Here is a 6,982-nt window from a genome sequence, read left to right on the forward strand (position 1 = left end):
AGCGAGAGCTGTGGTGGAAAAAGATACGGTGGCTTGCTAGCTGGAACGGAAAGGGGGGAAAGCGAAGGCTGCATCCTTGTAGAATAAGGTCATTTTAGGCTGGTAGGGAAGATCCGAAATCCCTGGAGAAGGGATACGCTCCAGGAACTTGCTCGCTTGAATGGTACCCACTATAAAATGCACAGTAGGGCAGCGTTTCCCAACCTTAGGAACTTGAAGATGCGTGGACTTCAACTCCCAGAATTCCCCAGCCAGCATAGCTGGCTGGGGAATTCTGGGAGTTGAAGTCCACGCATCTTCAAGTTCCTAAGGTTGGGAAACGCTGCAGTAGGGTATCGTAGCTGCTCTGAAAAATTTGGCCAGTGAAAGCAAGCCTGTGTTGGCAGACACGTCCTCCTGTAAAGTCATGTGGACTAAGAACTGTATGATGTGCAGAATTTTCTCTAATCTTGAGACCTGCTAGATGTGTTTGACTACAGCTTCCATGATGCCCAGTTACTATGTAAATTGGAATTTGTCCAGTAGCCATGGAGGAAATTTGTTCGGGAAGGACTCCACTGTTGTAATTTGCTTAAAGAAGACGTGGTGCATCTTTTCTAGATCACACTAGAGTAGGGTCACAGTTCTTCAGTTTACACATTGTATTAAACCACCAGGTAGTTTGTCTTGAGCTTAGTTGTGTGAGCCTATACCAGGCTCACACAACTTTTATACTTTTATACCCAACTTTTATACACAACTTTTATACACAACTTTTATGAGCCAAGGTTGCCTACCCCTGGCCTATACCGTAATTTAATCTATGAACCCATTTCTGCTGATGTGGATAATGCCTTCATTCCTGATGTGAATAAAGTCCAAAGTCCAGTTGATGAATTCGAATTTTTAAAAATGCTAGATACCTGTACTACTTGAGAGGTTGTGTGAATTACAGGATTGCTGAGGCTAGGATGGATGATAAAGTAATAATAGAGGCTCTCTTGAAAAGTTTTGGATATTTTGCTGGACCACCTCCTAAAATCCATGCACAAAATGTTTCATTAAATACACACAAATATGTACATAGCGAACACTGGCGTTTGAAGAAGCAGGGTAGAAAGAGTATTGAAGCTTTTGGGCTTTGACCCTTGAGAATATCATGAATAGTCAAGGAAACAGTGTTGAACAAATTTACTTACATTAGTGTTCAATGTACAAATGATCAGGCTGAAATTATCATACTTTGACCATATGATGTGAAGGCTGTAATGCTGAGAAAGGTGGAAGGAAAAAGAGGAGTAGCAGCAAGGTAGAAGGACTTAATTACAACAATTTATTTACTTATCACATTTTAAAATTGCTCTGCCCCTCACAGAGGGATAGTGATAGTGCACTGTTGAAAGAACTGAAGGATCTGGCTGGGGACAGATCATAATAGAGAAAAATCTATCTGCAGGTAATTCTTGACTTACAACCATTCATTTAGTGACCATTCAAAGGTACAACAGCACTGAAAAAAGTGACTTATGACTGTTTTCACACGACCGTTGCAGTTCCCCTATGGTTACGTGATCCAAATTTGGACGCCTGGCAACTGGCATGTATTTATGATGGTTGCAGTATCCTGTGGTCGTGTGATTACCTTTTGTGACCTGACAAGCAAAGTCAGTGGGAAAGCCAAATTCACTTAACAACCATGTTGCTAATTTAAAACTATGGTGGCAACCATGTTGCTAACTTAACGACTGTGGCAAGAAAAGTCATAAAAGAGGGCAATCCCAGTGGTGGGATTCAGCAGGTTCGCACCACTTTGGGAGAACCGGGAGCTAATTTTTTGTTGCCCAGGCCCAGATTGTACTTCCGGAAGCGGCATCCACACAGAGAACGGTTGTTCACGTACTTGAATTCCACCACTGGGCAAAATTCACATAGCTGTCTTGCTTGGCGTTGGAAACTTTTGGGCTCAGCTGTGCTTGTAAGTCGAGGACTACTTGTATGGGTTTGCTAAAAGTCTACATTGTCTGACACATAATCACATATAAACAACTGAAGACTTGCCTTTATACTGCCTTTATACTTCTTTTTATGATCAAACAGCTAGGAAATATTTCTCATATTTTGGAATCAACATTCCTCCTGATTCTTTAATTAAAATAAAATGAAAACCCTATATTGTACAGACATGTTCTGATCAAAAGGACTTCAGATTATCAGAACACAACGAAAAGGCATTAGCCTGTTTAGTCATGCTTAAAGTTTACCTGTTTTTCCTTCTTAGTAATGAACTTGAAATTCAGCTTGCAGCCCTGCATAAACCATTCTGTCTCGTGTCTAGTCCATAATATATAGCTTGAAATGGTGTAAAGACTTATTTGACTCAAGCTCAACTCCAGGATATGTCCGTATAATTTTCTTGGCAAAAATACATAATAACATGCTATTGTCTTGTTGAATACTTTTTTGACTTCCTGATTTAGCTTACAACCCTGAGATTTCCTAGTAATAATCCAAGTCCTAACTTGGTCTGACCTGGTTTAGGGTTTCAAGATCAGCCATGGAAGTACCTGAATGAACATAGCCTATGCAATATAATCTATTTGTATAATTTAGTCATATCCCACTTTTTATTGAGTTCATCTTGTCCTCACAGCTTCCTCCTTATGAGGTAGGTTTGGCTGAGAGAGATTGACTGGTCTGAAGCCACTCACTGGTCTGATACTACTACATTTCTATCAGGTTAGTACTATTATGTTAGGGTAAGTATAACAGTGCTTGAATGTATTATATAAGAATGTATAGTGCAAGAACATGCTGGTTGAAACCTAAAGCTCACTAGATATTTGTCTCTCAGTTTCAACTGCTTAGAAGACTGGAGGACAACCAGGTATTTATTTATTTATTATTCATTTGCTCTTTTCTGAGATATTTGTATAAATGATAAAGAAGTCTAGATATAAATAGTGACAGTCTGAATCTTTGGGGGGACTTCTGTTTGATGCAGGAAACAATTTTATTACATTTTTATCCTGCTTTATTATTTGATAAATAATTTAAGGCAGTGAACATATATAATATTCTTTTCTCCTTGTCTTCCCCCCCCCCCAACAACAACCCTGTAAAGTGGGTTGGGCTGACAGAGGCTGGCCCAAGGTTGTCAGCTAGCTTTCAAGTCCAGGTCAGGACTAGAACTTACAGTTTTCTTGTTTCTTACCTGATGCCTTAACCACTTCACCAAATTGGCTCTCCATTTTTATATATGTATGATATTTCATAACCAGACTATATCACGCTGAGCTTTTTAAGAGCTAGCTAAATATAAATTAATGTAGTGCAAATGTAATTTGAATTTTTGGTTTGAATATGCTTTTTGAAAAGACTGAAAGGGTTCTGAACATGGCTGTATTTCTGTTTATGATTTTTTTAATGCTTCTCTATATCTTTTAAGTCTGTTTTGCTGCATTAGTTAAAACTTATGAAGAGAAATTCTCTCTTCCCTACTTACTGTATGTATTTCACAATACCCCTTACATTCCATTATATATATAATTTTCTATTGATAACAAGGAGTGGGCATTTGTAAAGAGGAGCAGAAACAGCAAACGTTATCCTATATTGCTATACTGCTATGTTTGGTGTATTTGTGAGTGGGTGTGTGGGTAGGAGTGATTACTGCTTTGGAAGCACAGTATAATTCTTACCCCTTCAATACAAAGAATTGGTCTTTAATTCCTATCCAATCCTAACCAATCACACCAGTGTTAACTCTACTTTAGAGTAATGGATCATTGATCTTATGCAGTGGAGGGAACCTGATAGTGACACACCCAGAATTGGAATTTAAAGAATATGTTTAATGCCATTATAGATGAGCTTAATGGAATGTCCGGTGTACTAGAAGAGCTCAGGTAGTGTGTGGGAAGCAATTTCATCAGGAATCTTTTTTGTACATTAAGGGGGGGATGTTTCCAAAAGGCGACAGACTGTATTTCAGTTCATTCTGAAGTTGGAGATATGATGTGGTGTTTCTTTTCCCATACCAGTCTGCCTTGTCTCTCCATATGCATATAGAGATCCTTTTCTACCTAGGTCTGAACTGTGGTGGGGGCATATCTAAGGAGAGAAAGGCCTTTTTAGTCACCCCACTTAGCTATAAAATTCTTTGCCCAGAGGAGCTAGAGTTCTGTTTTTTTTTAGGAAGACATTTGTTCTTCAAACAATTTAAATTTCAGAAGAAGGAATGTTCTGCCTTCTCTGCTTGTTCTAACCCCCCCCCCAATGGTGTCTTATTTTCATTTAACTTGGGCATTAAATTTAAATTCAGTCAGCCATCCTGAACAGTGCATAAAAAAGAAAGGGCATTTTGTTTTTCCTGGGCTACAGTAAATATAGTCCAGCCAAAATGGCTCTCTTGATTCTCTACAGAAATATGGGTTGATCCCCAATTTTTTTGTTTATCTTCTTTGGCCAACTTACTTACGCTTTCAAAGATTTCTTTTCAGGAGCCAATTCTATACTGAACTCCGGACTTGTGTGACTGCAGCTGTTAATCATAGTGGATGACTCGAAAGCAGAGGAATCTTTGTTGTCACCACGATAACTTGGCACAGAAGTGTGTAAATTAAAGCCAGTTATACAACCTGCTTTTATACTGGCAGACAGAAACCTTTCCTGTGTTCTGAGAGTATGATCTAAAAGTAACTATGGTGTAGGGGGAAGTGCATGCTGGAAGATAAAAAAAAATAAAAATTTCTGTTCTCAAACAATGGGGGACTAAAATTGGATTTTTCCAATGTGCCATTTCTGTCTTGATTTGGATAGTGTAGAAAGCATGTTAAATTTCATAGCTTCTCCAAATCAAGCTAAATACCTTGTACTTTTGCTCTATCATTTTAAAGACTTCTTACATTACTATGAACATTCCTATTCCCCCTTTCTTTTTTTCAAGTAAGGAATTAAAGTTGTTTCTTTTATCAAACAGCGGTCCTTTCAAAGATTCAGTTTGTCACCATTTTTATCTAGGATTGTCTTATTATTTATACAAGTATCTTGGAAAAATGCAAATGAAAGATGCTTCCTACTCTATTGTGTGTTCATGGCCTAATTAATGGAATTTTACAATATGGCCTCAGTATCTTTTTCTCACATCTAAGCATCCTGTAATTTGCCGTTATCATGTTTGTCTCTTTCTAGAGAAAATATGTTAAGATATTACATAGTGACTTGATTGATTGTGCTATCTGTATGAAATCTTCGTAGGTTAATAGTTATTAATATGAATTTTTTAAAGGAACCATAATTAGGGATCAGAAAAGGATTCTATTAAGAATTTTTTTTTTAAAAAAATTGATTGTCCATGAAGTCAATGAATACTATTGTTAGTAGTATATATGCTTTGCTGCATTTAAAAACAGAAAAGTAAAAATTTAACTTCTTTCCTGCTATTAGTGATTTGCTGACTCTTTTCATGAGTGGAAGAACTTAATTCCAGATTTGGATGTAGACTGATAAGCATGCTGGAAACTCATGAATAAACACATGGGCATTTTAGATGGCAATGTGTATTATTTCACTTTCAAATGTATCAAATCAGCATTGCTGTATTTGGGGACCTTTGTGTCAGTTCTGCCCCAAAGACCTCTCCCAATGAGGCCACTAGAATTTTTGATCATTCAACTGAGAAGTGGAATGTAGATTCCTGCCAGTCTTCACACTAACATAGGAATTAACTTTCATTAACCATGGTGGTAGAAATTTCCCCATTGCTGTATGTGAAATATGAGAACATGCATTTTAAAAGAGACAATAGAGGCAATGTTGTACACTTTTCTCTTGCTTCTATTTGTCGTTCACATGCCTTCGTAATATTTTAAAAACTTTAAAAAACTTACTTGACAAGACAACCAAAAGATATTTGCTTCTATTTTATAGGGGGGAAAAATCATCCATCATGCTAGTTTCAGTTCTCTTAAGTATAGCCTCCACCCTTAAACTTGCTTAATATTCTTGTGGTTCCAATTTTGCAACATTCCAATATATTGGAATGTTGCAAAATGATTATATTTGTAAAGGTTTCTGTGGGACCTTGGACTGGCCTTACTTATGAGCTACACAAACAAAGTCAATATGATAATTTATCTTAAAATCACAGACTTCTTAGCAAACTTTGGACTTTGATGCCCTGTTTAGAAAGGTCTCAGAGGCATCAAATGAAAATTCTTTTGATATGAAGTGTGTTCTATAGTTTTTAAGAGTGGATGATGCATACCATGGTTGTAATTTCAAAAGCAAGATAGCAAACACTTAAAGATAGTGCAGTGGTAGTTCATGAAATGTTAATGAATAGAATACTCCTGTTAAGAGAGCAAAGGTTCCAGTCTGTATTGTATTAAGCACTTAATACCAATATGGCTTCTATTCAGGTAGGCTATTTGAGCATATAGAGCTGTTCAAGAGCCTTACTTATGTGAGCATCAAGCAGGGAAGCTTTTTGTGCTTTCAGTGAATAAGGGATGCAGTGGAGTTTGGGATGCAGTTGAATGGGAGTTTGATAAGCCCTGAAAAAACAGAGGTTACCTTTGGTGTGAACTTTGGATGGATGGACTTCTGACTTATTAATATTTATTATGCCTTCCTTCTATCTTCTTCATAGTAGCTAAATCATCTCATTTTATCCCCACAATAAACTTGTAAAGTAAGTAAGACTGAGATCAGTAAGTGTGATGGCCTTGAAAGAGGTGCTTGTACAAATTATTCTAGTTCAAGTCTCTGCCTGCCCCATGATATTGAAATGGCATCAGAGCAAACCTAAATCAATATAATCCCGATGCTTAGTTGGAATCCTTCCCAAGATATAGCCTTCAACATATAGTGAAATGGGCATCCTTTTTGAGTAAGACACAATGGAAAAAGGCACTGGTTTTTCCCAGGATACTTACCACCTTCTCAAGCTTCAGTATTGAACCAAAAGTCTAGAAAGCATCCTCTGGTATTTGCTATTAATTGC

The sequence above is a fragment of the Vipera ursinii genome, assembly GCF_947247035.1.
Source record: "Vipera ursinii genome assembly, chromosome: 5".
NCBI lineage: Eukaryota > Metazoa > Chordata > Lepidosauria > Squamata > Viperidae > Vipera > Vipera ursinii.